The sequence below is a fragment of the Protopterus annectens genome, chromosome 12.part0 (assembly GCF_019279795.1).
Source record: "Protopterus annectens isolate FY-2018-M chromosome 12.part0, PAN1.0, whole genome shotgun sequence".
Lineage (NCBI taxonomy): Eukaryota > Metazoa > Chordata > Ceratodontiformes > Protopteridae > Protopterus > Protopterus annectens.
The window spans coordinates 30440376-30455040 of record NC_056746.1 but is presented as its reverse complement, the minus strand read 5'-3'; positions in this window follow the sequence as shown (position 1 = coordinate 30455040).

Below are 14665 nucleotides of genomic sequence, written 5' to 3'. Positions count from 1 at the left end.
CATAAGATGTGAGGTAGAGGCGAAAAGACACACTGTCTTCAAACCTACTCAGAGGGGGTTTGGTAAAAGAAATCAGTGAACACACAATCAATATTGATGAAATGAATGTTCACAACATGAGACGAGCTATGATTTTACCTTACAATGAAGTAGCTGGACAAATTAAGAACATTATCATTGATATGTGGCAAAGCGTTTTTAACAATGACACAACAAGTATAGTTGGCAAAACACCAACTTTTACCTATAGTAGAGGTAGGAACCTCAAGGAGATGATGGAAATGGAATCCAATCTAGAGACTTACAAGAATTCCAGAATGAGCAAATGTGGCTTATGTAGCACTTGCAAGTACATCGACAATGGCCCCTACATAGTAGTCCAAAATTTCAATAGCACAATTAGATGTCCGGGGTACTGCAATTGTAACACGAAGATGGTGGTGTACATTGCTACATGCCTCAGCTGCCCTACATTTTATGTAGGCAAAACCATCAGGAAATTAAGGCTTAGAATTTTAGAACATGTAAAGGACATTAAGAATAGAAAAACATGAAATGCCCTATACATACACAGTCAGAATTGCATTAATTTCAAAAAATGTTTATTCTTTGTGGTGGATAGAATTTTTGACGTTAAGTCATTCATTGGATTTTTTGGTTTTAATGGATTTGTTGTCCAACTCACATTTTAGGAAGTTTTGTCGTGGTTTGATAGTATAAATATTGTGTTTTTGTCCTTAGTGGTTATTCACGCTGTTTTGAATAGGGTTTGTGCTTGTTTGACATTGACTTTGAACGCCAACTTGTTTTACGCCAGCGCTGCTTTCTGACTTTTTTAGCAGTCTAGCAGCTATGTATTTCTTTTTAACAGGTTTGGACATGGTTGCAGTTTATCTGCCGGGTATCTTTGTGTATATGTCTTGCCACGTAGTTGTATGTGGTAGCGGCAGATGTCTGGAGAGTATCAGATGAGCGAGCAGCCAGTTTCGGCTGCCAGATGATCTGAATACAGATGTCTCTGGTCTTGGTTGTTCTCGTTTTGCTTTTGGGCAATGGTTGAAATGTATGGGCGATGCTTTATATGGTGAGTAGCTTTGGCTACTACATATTTTGTTTTTGTCTCGAGATTTTACTAATTATTTTTTAATTATCATTAGCTATAAGGGCTCGTTGGTTGTTTGGGATGTTGTGGGTTAGCGACACTGCGGGATGAGGCTTGGGTTTTGAGAGTCTGAGCTCCGATGGTTGTTTGATGCTTGTTTGTAGTCTGTCTGGACGTTTTAATAATATTCTTTCAGTATTATTGTTTAAAAGGGCACATTACTTTCTGATTCGCTTTGATTCCATGACACTGTTGTACGCTGCTTTAGGTTTAAGCGGTGGTTCCGCCTGCTTTTCTAATGTCTAATGGATTTTAATGTGGCATTATGTATTTCTTGCTATTGTCAGTTTTTATTTTTGGTATAATAACAACTGAAGTCTTGATTATAGGGATGTAACAACACTAGGTTAAACGAACATGGAGTTATGTTATATTTTGTACATGTGTTTGGAAAACTGCAAGCTAACATTGATTGGTTTTAATTTATTTAAACAAAATTGACTTAGTGTTGCAATGTTTTTGCTATATTATAGTTATGTGTTATCTACCTAATGTACTATACCTAAAGAATACTGGATATTTTTGTTACTGAATGATTCTTGAGATAGAATTTTCACCATTTGTTCAAAGTTGGGTCATCGCCGTTTTAATTACAATACAAACTGTTTTAATTAATAGTTAATTGAGATCTGGTTTTTTGATTTTCCCGCTAAAAAGTTAAGTATAAAAACAGTTCACTTGCTTTTATTATTTACACCTGATGAAGCGTAGTGTATCTACGTGAAAGCGCTTGTGTGGTTTTATGGAAAAATAAAGAACGTTTTTACTTGACTTTTCCGTGTGGTGACTCCTGTTTGGATCTACTATTGGTAGAGTACAAAAGTAGTAAGATTAGAGCGGAAAATGCAAACAAAGCAACTTCTATTGGTAACAACCAACAGGGCCGTATTTTTTTAAATGAACAGACTGATGATGAGGTGCTTATGGAGAACAATGGTGACTGTGATGATGTATATTTTTTAGAGACTTATCCGGTGAGGCGCTAAGAACAAATACGCAAGCGCAACCAGGAACCAAGGCAACAAGACCAGGCCAGGGGGAGAGGACAGAGGTTCTATACAAACCGGAGGTGGTCTCAGGGGAACAACAGACCAGCACATTAACTGACGAACACTCTGTCTCCCCGCCTGCTTTCCATGGTGGTCAGGATCTGTTCTCTTTAGACTTTTTGTCAACCATTGACACACCACACCATGATGTTAAATTGGCCCATGAACTGGACTTGTCCTTTACACCCATGCACACATATGAATCCTCTGGTATGGACAAACATTGTATTATTAACGTTGTTAATGAAGGTGATGACAGTTGTGATACACAAATGAATTCTTGGAATTTTGATGAATTTATTGGTACTGGTTTAAGCTGTGATTTAATTAGAGTGGATAGTGTATGTATTTATAATTTTACAAATTTAGAATTAACTGACAATTACCTTGCCCTTTTTAAAAAAGGTTTTACCTTTGTATCTACCTTTAAAAATGAGATAGCCAAAATTTTAATTAATTTTAAAATGTATAGTACTGCGGTGGTGGTGCTGCTGTAGCATTGTCGCCTCATAGCAAGACGTTGTCCTGTTCGATTCTCAGCTAGAGTGTCTTCTGTGTGGAGGCATACGTGAATGAGGCGTGCCTTTATTGAAGGTTGTGCGTCAGGGCTGGTAACCCGCTACGTAAAAATCCACTACCAATCAATAGCGGACCCGAGTTCCACTGTGGCGACCCCTAACTGGGAAAAGCCAAAAGACACAAACAAACACAAGGAAATTAAACTTGGAAATGTTTTTTCACAAGAACCCCAGCCCATGGACAGGGAACACTACTGTGCTCAAAAGGTCTAGTACCTTTAATCCCCCAGTCAACCCCTGCATACATATCTTTGAGCAGATGTGTGAAGCACAACTAAGGAGGTTGTTTAAGGGGACCAAAACATAATTTGACAACCTAACATCGGGTGAGAGATTTTGTCTCCATGAATTAACATCTACTAATAACTACAGGGTGATGAAACCTGACAAAGGGGGAGGTGTGGTGATTATGTCTAATACTGATTACTCTAACAAGATGTTACACCTTTTAAATGATACCACCACATACATTAGAGCTTCGAGGAATGAAATGAACAGAGCCTACACTAAGATTGATTGATGGTTATACGAGTGGTTAATGGAGGGGGTCACTGACAAAAATGAGTACGATTACCTTTTTGTAGACTCACCAGTGATCCCCACCATTTTTGGTATTCCCAAAATCCACAAAAACCACAACGATCCACCATTCCTCCTGATAGTTTCAGCAAAGGGCTCTAAAACTGAAGCTATGGCTTTATATGTTGATTTCCATTGTAAAAACATTACCAAACAATTACCACACATCCTGAGGGATTCTTGGCATTGCCTGAATGTGGTAAAGAACACACATACAAATGAACAATTTTTAATGGTTACTATTGATGTCATTAACCTATTCTCAATTATACCTCAGGAACAGGGTCTTGACATGTTTACCAATTGTTTAGAAAAATATAGTGGTTTTCACACGGTCAAACGTAGTCTAATAGTGGAACTAACTGAAATGATTTTGTCTAACAATTTTGTCTTGTTTGAAGGTGAAATATACAAGCAGGTTACAGGTGTAGCTATGGGTGCCAGGTGTGCACCAATTTATGCCAACTTAGTGATAGCAGACTGGGAGACACAGTGGGTTTTCCCCTCTGATTTCATGCACAAGGTAACACTATATTTACGTTACCTTGATGACATCTTGATTTTTGGAAAGGAACAGTAGAAGAAATCTAAGAATTTATTACATAGCTGGGCACAACTACATCCTTTTTAAAATTTGCTCACAAAATACATGGCTAAAGTTGTGATTTTTTTGGATATATTACTATACAAAGAAAAGGATGAAGTTAGTTTAAACTCTAATATATACCGCAAAAAGACATATTCAAATTATTTTTTGCATTTTCAAAGTTGTCATCCTTTTTTTCAAAAAAGAAATATAGTTAAAGGACAAATGGTTAGACTTTCCAGACTTATTAGTGAGGATGACCGAACTATCAAAATTAATAGACATGTTTATCGATAGAGGTAACCCCATGACATTTTGATTAACATAAGATGTGAGGTAGAGGCGAAAAGACACACTGTCTTCAAACCTACTCAGAGGGGGTTTGGTAAAAGAAATCAGTGAACACACAATCAATATTGATGAAATGAATGTTCACAACATGAGACGAGCTATGATTTTACCTTACAATGAAGTAGCTGGACAAATTAAGAACATTATCATTGATATGTGGCAAAGCGTTTTTAACAATGACACAACAAGCATAGTTGGCAAAACACCAACTTTTACCTATAGTAGAGGTAGGAACCTCAAGGAGATGATGGAAATGGAATCCAATCTAGAGACTTACAAGAATTCCAGAATGAGCAAATGTGGCTTATGTAGCACTTGCAAGTACATCGACAATGGCCCCTACATAGTAGTCCAAAATTTCAATAGCACAATTAGATGTCCGGGGTACTGCAATTGTAACACGAAGATGGTGGTGTACATTGCTACATGCCTCAGCTGTCCTACATTTTATGTAGGCAAAACCATCAGGAAATTAAGGCTTAGAATTTTAGAACATGTAAAGGACATTAAGAATAGAAAAACATCAAATGCCCTATACATACACAGCCAGAATTGCATTAATTTCAAAAAATGTTTATTCTTTGTGGTGGATAGAATTCCATTTAATGACAGAGGTGGTGACACCAAGACCTTATTAGAGGTCAAAGAATGCCTATGGCAGCTTAGGCTGGATGCATCTAAGCCATCAGGAATTAATGATCAGGCTTGCTCGTTGTTGCTGAAGCACCTACCAAGGGGAGAAAATGCTGAGAGAAGAAAATAAGCCACTTTTGTGATTTTAAGTATTTTCTTCTGATTTTTTGTTAAGTTTTACTGCTTTGCCGCTTATTTTTTGGCATTTTCCGGCTTGCTAAAGTTTATATCTGTAACAGTAACTGTACTTGGAACACATCTAGAGCCTGTTTACTGCATTTCCTGTGTTGCACTTAATTTAAAATTGTTTTTTTCTCTAAAAACTGCATTTTACCTGATTTTGGCCTAGCACTCAAGTGTGGGGTCATTTATTGCACTGTTGTGATTATTTTGCTGCTTGTGTATCTCTGCTACCTTTAAACTACAACAAAAAGAAAAAAAAAACAAAAGAATCTTGCTTTTTCCCCCACTTTCTGAAAGTTAAGAAAGTTCAGTTACAGATTTGCTGTTCTGAACTGTTTGGAAGTTTCTAGAAGGCCAGTGCTTGCTTGGGCTAAAGGGAAGTCTCTGTGTTCACCAGTGGGAGTGGTTAACACTGAACAGCCTGCCTGTCCCTGGAGGAGTGGTTACTACCTAGAAGCTGTAGTTTTATTGGCCATTTTGGGTCAATTCTAAACTCCTTGATCTCTCTCTCTTAAAACCCTACAACTCTCTTTTTGTGGTTTTGACTGAGCAGCGTCGGGCAGCGCCACCTAAACAGGTTTAAACTATTCCAGGCTCCACAAAGTCTGCTCTTCACTTTTTTCCTTAGAACTGTTCAAACTCTCAAAGTAATCACTCTATTATCTTTCTAAAGCCCTGCACTTGCTCAGCTCTTATAAGGAAACACTAACTAAAGCACTACACCCTCCTTGACTTCTCATAAGTATTAGGCTCCCGATTGGTCCTTCCTGATCAAGTGAAAAATCAGTTCCCTTCCCTAATCTGATCAGTAAAAAAACAGTTCCCTATACTAATCTGGTATGTCCAAGGGTCAGTTTCAAGGTTACTCTCCAGTCCAGCTGGTGAATCTGGGACTTTTGAGGCAATGTTACAATTGCGTTATGTAGACAGACAACCCTCTCCTCCTTCCAAAAAAACTCTAATACATTTCAGAGATGCAGTTACACAGCCAAACTGGAGGCAGAGCTCTCTCAACCCAAGACTGGCACAGTCAGTCAGGAGGAAAAGGTAACCACCCACACCGCAAATCCAGTCTCACACAGACCTATTGCATCTGCATACCCAACACATAAACACACAAAAACATACTCGGAGGCTCTAAATAAAAATCTGCCTAAACAGCAAAGACCTCCTAAGCAAATATCCAAGCAACAGCCACCCCTCAACAATACCCACGAATCACATATCTCACAAAATCAGTGTGCCTCACAGTCACAGCCCTTAAGGCCAAACAACACACCAAATACACTTGTTATAGGGGACCCTATTGTCCAGCACACTGACGTCCTGCTCACCAGACTGAACAAGAAGGTCACTATAAGCTGCCTGTCGGGTGCCAGGATCTGCTACAAAATGCAAGCACTCAGGTCACACCAAGGCAAGTACAAGTATGACTCTGTCATTGTCCATGCTGGTGTGAATGACCTGAGACGTACCTCCCTGAACTACATGAAAAGAGACATAGAGGAGCTCTCTGACCATGTAGCCCAGGCTGGTATGACCCTGACCTTGAGTAGCATCTTGCCCTCACCAAGAATGATGCCACAGTATAAAGACAAAATGATCAGTTTCAACAATTGGCTAAAGTATTGGTGTCATTCAAAGGGGATCCAGTGTCTGTCTGCCTGGGATGACATGCTCGACAAGCCACATAGCTTCACTAGGGATGGCTTGCACCTGTCACCCTTAGGCTTTCGTATACTGGCCAAGGGTCTTGCCACCCCTATAGTGCCTTTTTTAGGCAAGGCTCAAAGGACAAACCCACCTTCATAGACAACCCAAGGATAAAAAAACTAAAGGTAATGCTACTCAATGCCAGAAGTCTAAACCTCAAGATGCACACACTCAAGCCTCTCCTCAGTATGGAGAAAATCAATATCTGTGCAGTAACAGAAACCTGGTTCAAGGCTCCTGAGAGCACACCAGCACTACCAGGTTATAACTCATACCATGCGTTTCGGCCCCAAAACTCGGACCGAAGCACAAAAGGAGGGGGAGTATCTATATTCATCAAAGATACCTACATCTCCAGGTTAGTGGCACTGCACGAAGCATCGGAAACCATCCATGTGCAACTAACAGCAGGCAAAACTGCCTTTCAGTTTGTAGCCTGCTACAGAACACCCTCCCTATTACAGGAACCCCACTTGGCATTCCTGAGAACATTGGAGAATATGAAGGTCTCTCCAAACACTATGTTATTGGTTGACTTCAACTACCCAAGCATTGACTGGGAAAACTACTCTATCCCAAACATCTTCGCCCAACGGTTCCTTGAATTTATAAACTCTAACGCAATGGAACAACTGGTCACCACTCCCACAAGAGGGAACAACATATTGGACCTGGTCATCAACAACATGGGGACTCAATGTTCCACACCAGAGGTAAACCCCTCATTGGTAAGATCAGACCATAAACAAATTTCCCTGGACATCCATATCCTGTCCCCAACCCCAGCCAAGGAAATCACTGTAAAGAATTTGTCAAAAGCCAACTTTGCACTTCTCAAGACCGAGGTGGAATCCTTCAAAACCCCTGGGCCAGAGGATAATACAGCCCAATCTGCAGAATCCTTTACAAATGCATTCTATGAGCACCTGCAGGAATGCATGGATCATGCTATCCCAAATAAAACCAAGACTCACTCCTCCAAAAACAGGAGACTGGTCTGGTGGACCCCGGCCATAAATAAGCTATACAACAGAAGGAGGAAGCTACTACATGACAGAGCAAAATCCCAAAAAGGGAAGGCATCTCTGATAAGTATTAGCAAGAAACTTTGATCCCTCATAAAATCATCAAAGGCCAGCTTCGAAAGAAAAATTGCCCTAGACACTAAAGATAATCACAAGGCCTTCTTTAGTTATGTCAGGAACATGGGCGGAAACTCCCAGATATGCTCTGAATTGTTGCATAAATGTACAAAATATACCGAACCTACAGACATAGCCAACATCCTGGCAGACAGATTCAATGCAAACTTCTCCCCCCTTCCCCCCCAAAGGAGCAAATGCCTATCCCAACTGAATGTAACTTCCCTGACATCACAGATGCACAGGTGAAATCTGCCCTCTCCAAAGCAAAAAACACAGCATCTATGGGACCGGACAGTGTCCCAGGCTGTGTCTTACATGAGCTCCAAGAAGAACTGAACCCTCACATTAAGTCACTGTTCAAACTTAGCCTTACTACAGGATATGCACCCAAAGAATGGCGTACAGCTACAGTGGTCCCACTCCACAAAGGTGGTGCCACAACGGACCCCGGAAACTATCGCCCCATAAGCCTGACTAGTCTGGTCTGTAAAGCTATGGAGCGTATTATCATGGAACTCATAAACAAAGACATTGGGAGCCTCCAGACACTGGACCCTACCCAATTCGGCTTTGTTAAGGGCAGATCTTGTCTCTTACACCTAGTTGATTTCTTTGAAACAGTTACCAAAGCCATAGATGAGGGTAAGGTAGTCCACACAGCCTACCTGGACCTCACAAAAGCCTTCGACACAGTACCCCACTCGGGCATCATAAATAAGCTTACCAGCTTAAATATCAACCCCTATATCACAAGATGGGTTGCAAACTGGCTCAGAGATAGAACCCACATGGTCAGAATCGCAGGTGCCATGTCCGAATCCAAACCAGTTACAAGTGGCATCCCACAGGGCTCAGTCCTGGGACCTCTTTTGTTCAGTATATACTTCTCTGAGGTTCAGGCTAACATGGGGGGATTATGGCTGACAAAGTTCGTAGATGACTGCAAACTGGGGGCCATAATCGAATCTCCAGCTGACACAAGCATCCTCCAAAAGGGTCTCACAGAGACGGATGCTTGGTGACAGAGCCACAGCCTCAAGCTAAATGCTAAAAAGTGCATAGTCATCCCCTTTGGGAAAAACAAGGTGCCCACAAATTACCACATAGGTGGTAATCCATTAAGTACGGAAGAAGTAATTAGAGATTTGGGGACCAACGTAGACAGTAATCTCTCCTTTGATAATCACATTGCCAAAGTGGTTAGAAAGACCTTCTATATAGCCCACCTTATCATGAAAGGGTTCACATTTAGATCAAGAGAGGTCATTGTGCCCCTCTACTCATCACTCATCAGGCCCATAATTGAATACAATGCCCCTTTTGGGATGTACCTTACCCGACACCTGCAGCAACTGGAGAGACCCCAAAAGTACCTCACCAAGAGGATCATGGGCTACAAATAGATGTCCTATGCAGCTCGACTAAAGAAACTCCAGCTCTACTCAGTTGCTTACTGCCTACTCAGAGGCGATCTATGCCGGATGTGCAAAGCCATGTCAAACCCAGAATTAATGGACATGCTCCACCTCAAAAAATCCAAGTCCCTTAGAGCTACACGCTCCAGGGACCTAAACCTCAGCGCAAAAATAAATAGGACATGCTGGAGGGACAGATTCATTTCCCAGAGGCTCCCCTCACTCTGGAATAGAATCCCAATTCATGTTAAACATAGCCCCTCGCTGACCCTCTTCAAGCGAAATCTGGATGCTTGGATGGGAAATCGCAAATTCACCCCTGGGATCTCTTCTGTGTCCCTGCTAGACAGAGGCACAGTAAACTAATCTTAAAAGGGTACCTTCTGTGACCTACTTTACAGAGGCACAGTAGGCTAATCTAATAGGAAGGCAGAAGCCAAATACACTCTGGCTAGGCTTATAAATGCCCTAGGGCAGATAGCCTAGTATCTACCTATGAACCTATCTCGCTGTCCAGCATTTTAAAACATAGGTCTTATTGTATATAAATTGATTATTGGTATAGTGATTTATTAACCAATAGTTTAAACATGTTATATAAAACATTTTTAGTATATTATTAGGTTCATAGAGTAGTACTAAGTTAACAGCCCTTACGAGCCATTTTAAGCCTAGCCAATTATCCCTTGTAAGACTCAAACCCTGCATCTTGTGCTTGCAAGGCAAACAGCTAAACCATTAGGCCACCCTCCCAACTTGTGGGACAGTTTTTGGTATATTTACATATTTTTATATTTTTGTATTTAATTACATAGTTATTGAGATGTAAGGGGCATAGATTGCATTACATTTTAATGAATTTTCTGCCTGTGAATGTTGCTAACATTTTTATTCTCTATTACAAAGGGTTACATATATATTTTTAAACTATTTCAGTGGGTAACAATATTTTTACACACTAGTACACATTTGTACATATGTTATAATAGGGATTTATTTAAGTATGTATGTATTTATCTCTTTATACAACATTTATTTTTGACACAACATCTAATTCAGAAACACAACAATTTATTTATTTACTTATTGATTGTGTTTGAGTTGCGATTGGTCTCAGTTAGGGGGCGTGTGTTTCTTGAGATATTTAAAAGCTGAAACTTTAGATAGGCTCTGTTACTCTGATGATGCACACTTGCTACTATGGGTGAAAGCACTTAGTTACAAGTATTTTTTATTGTTCATACTGCTTTTATTCATTGTTGTTTCATGTATTCCGTCCATTAAAGGCTTAAGATTTCCTGGAGCTGGTTTGCTTTTTACTTACAAGTCAAGACGTTCTTTAGTTCATTGGTGATCTTTAGGACCTTGCCTTCAATATAACAGCAAGTTATTAGTACTTATACATAAAACAAAAACAAAACTGCAGTACAGTCAGAGCTCCACAACACATTTTCAGAGAGCATCCGTATCTATAAGCTGCACAACCTACAACAATTGTATGGGAAACTCAGCGCAAAACTACAGCATAAAATAAATCCCAAAAACACACAATAAACAAAGGGAATTTGATATTCAAAGCTATATGTAAGCACTGTACACTTTCATATTGAGATACTGTACATATGACATTACCTCTACTTGGGGTAATAGTGTAGCTGCGTAACATCAAGGTAAGTCAACTTATTTTATTTAACATCAGTTGTGCTGTATCACATTTTAGGGCTGTAATCCATGTTTTTATGTTGGTAGTGATCCTGCCATGTGTTTGTTGTATTTAAAGACTTGTGTGGAAGAAACTACCAAATTGTTAGGAATCATTATTGACAACCAAATGAAATGTAACCTTCATATATCCTAATCAATAAAAAATACAAATCAGAAACTAGGTAGTCTCTATAGAGTCAAATCATTCGTAACAGACACTGATAAAACATCCATAGTTAGCATATCTATTCCCAACCCTGCTCTACGCCTCCCAAGTACTAACCAACCGGAACTCCTTTGTTACACAAAAACTACACCCGTGCTATAATAAAGTTGCCAAATTTGCCACAAGCCTGACTCGTAGAGCTAACCACTGCCTAGCTCTCAAAAAAAGTAACTGACTTGAACTTTTTCACACCATTACTTATCCTCAAGTCTTAATGATCCACAAACTAATTAGTAAACCACAACAATGCCCAAACCTCGAATCACTTATTCACCCATATTCTTCAGGCAAAAACATTCGCTTCTGCAACAGAGTACAACTGTTTAGAACCAAATCAAAGAATTCCTCAGGTGACACACTCTCCTTTAACAGTATCTCTAGGAAATGGCACTCCGTAACAATGCCCCTTAGATGATTGTCTAACTCTAGTTGCTTTAAAACTGAGTTCAGGTGATACCTGATGCAAACCTGGCTATGCTATGTTACTGATGGCTAAGACCGGTGGGAACTTACCCATTTAGCACCATGCATCACAACTTGTGTTGTCTATGTATTATTTTCAACAAGCAACTGCTACTTCACAATGCTGAATTACTGTTATAAGCATTCTCCTCTACTACTCTGTAATTTCGTTTCACGTTGCACTGCATTTTGTAAGTTTCTCCTAATATGGTAAGTTGATAACCTCCTTAGTAATTTCTTGGTATATCTGTGTAAACATGTGATAACATTTCTAATGCTTGGTAACTTAGCCATCTCCTTAGTAATTTTGTTGTTACTTGTTTCCTACTAATCAATACACTTAACAACCTAATGCATTTATCAGCCAATCAATGATGGCCTGTTGCGGTATAAAATTTCCAGGTCCTTAAATTATTCAGTAAAGCCCCTATAAAAAGTCCTTAAATTGTTCATTTAAGCTCATATCTAATTTTTCAGCTTTCAAATTTTCTAGTTAAGCCATTAATCAAGTATATAATTGTCCATTTAATCAAGCTAACAGTTGTCAGTTTATTAATTATTCAATGATATAATTGAAATATAATCAAATTGCACAATGAATCCATTCTGTGGTTATTCAGTTAAGCAGTTATCCACCTAATCAAGTAAATAAATATATAACTATTCAGTTATCATTACCAAATAAGTCAGTTATATCTATTTATCCAGTGAATCAGTTACTCAGTTAAGCAATTATCAAAGTTAAAATGATCAAAATAAGCATCTAGAGTTGTGCCATCTATCTAGTTTTTACTCCCACATTTAAAGTTTCAAGAATAGAAAGCATTATTCTATTCTATGTTTCTATATAAACATCATAGTATCACATTCCTTTGCCTGTCTTAATAAAGCAGAGGTACAAGCATTTTATGTGGTTTAATTTCTGAAGTAATATATATTTTTGAAGAAAAATTATTTATCTGGGAGGGTTTCTTAATTGTCATTTCATGTTCTCTAGCTTTACTTAGTGAACCAATTACTGTTATATTATTATGGTTCCCCTGTTGTGTTGCCTGGTTCCAATCCATTAATTAAATGGCAAGTCACACATGTGAATTGGTACATTCTCATGTTCACTGTACCTGACAGGTACTGTACACTGATACACAACAATAAGAGATTTATATTCCACTGTTGCAAACATCTTTTCAGTCAAATATCTCTACTTGATTTTTTTCCACTACTGAAGTTTTTATATAATTGTACAGAATGCCGTAGTCTGTATGACATCACATGACATCATTGGACCACATAACTGCAGCAGCATTTCATTCTGCTTATGTTACTTCTGGCTGAAGCAGAGTTTCATGACACACAAATGTGAATGTCATAACATGGCGCACACACATTATCCTGAATGGATAACAGCAACAACACTTCAAAACTGAATGCTATTACAGAACAACCCCTTCACCTTTCTTATTTATGATGTAACATAAAGGCTGAACTTGCAAATGTAGAAAAACAGTTTATCCCTTTTCCAAGAGGTAATATGACCTCAGAGCTTGAATATAAGTAAGGGCTGGAGGTGAGTGAGTCGCATCCCTCACGAAGTTGTGAAGCAAACAACTGCCTGAAAGACGAAATAACTGCTTTTGAATTATTGCCATTTTGTAAGTTACGTTTGGATACTATTGTTTCCAGATTCTGTTTCAGCAAGAGTTGGTTAAGTCAGATAAAACATAACAATACATGGATAAATGTGTGTGTGTGTGTGTGTGTGTGTGTGTGTGTGTGTGTGTGTGTGTGTGTGTGTGTGTGTGTGTGTGTGTGCTCATGTTATTTTGTGTGTGTGCTCATGTGATTTTGTGTGTGTGTGTGTGTGTATATGTGTGTGTGCATGCGTGGGTGTGATTGTGCGTGGGTGTGATTGTGTGTGTGTGTGTGTGTGTGTGTGTGTGTGTGTGTGTGTGTGTGTGTGTGTGTGTGTGTGTGTGTGTGTGCGTGTGTGTGCGCATGCCTCTATATCTATATCTATTTCTATATTTATAATAGCAGATACACTGTGTAAATACAGTTTACATATAGTCTTGGAAGTCGCCAGCACATGTATGCAGTCTTGGTGCCTCCTTAGCAGTACGTGTGGAGCAAAATATCAAAGATACTTAAGGCCCGAGGAAGTTTTCAGCACATGAATGGTGGGCACGATTCCATGAACTACATTTAAGCAAGCCTTAGGAATTATTTATTCAGAGTAAGATACTTACAGATTCCACACATACCTGCTGGATTCCAAAACACAGAGAGGGTGCCCAGTGCTTTATGAAAGGCATCACCACCACTGAAGGCTCCTTCTTACAGTATCCTGTGGAATACACATCATTATAAAAAGTATGCAATTAATATTGAATGCATTACAGCAGGTTGGGGTGCTGATAGCTATAGAGAAAGATCTGGCAATGCATCCTAGAAGGCAGCTGGCTAGACTTTGAGCTAGGCCACATTTAAGCCAGCTTTTCAATCAAGAAATAATTCACAGGTACTGATTAGTCAGACAGCAGGTGCAGGCTGTGTGCAACATGTGTGCCCCACACATGTATGCATATACCTTGCAAGGTAGAATGTCAAAATCAATATATGCCTGAGGCTAGGTATACTGGCAGCAGGGATATTTCAATGTTACATGGGACATGCACTAGGAATGTCCTCTCCAAAGCCAAAAACACAGCATCAATGGGACCGGACAGTGTCCCAGGCTGCATCCAACATGAGCTCAAAGATGAACTAACCCCTCACCTAAACACACTGTTTAAACTCAGCCTCTCCACAGGCTACATGCCCACAGAGTGGTGCACAGCAATGGTTATTCCGCTCCACAAAGGTGGAGCCACAACAGATCC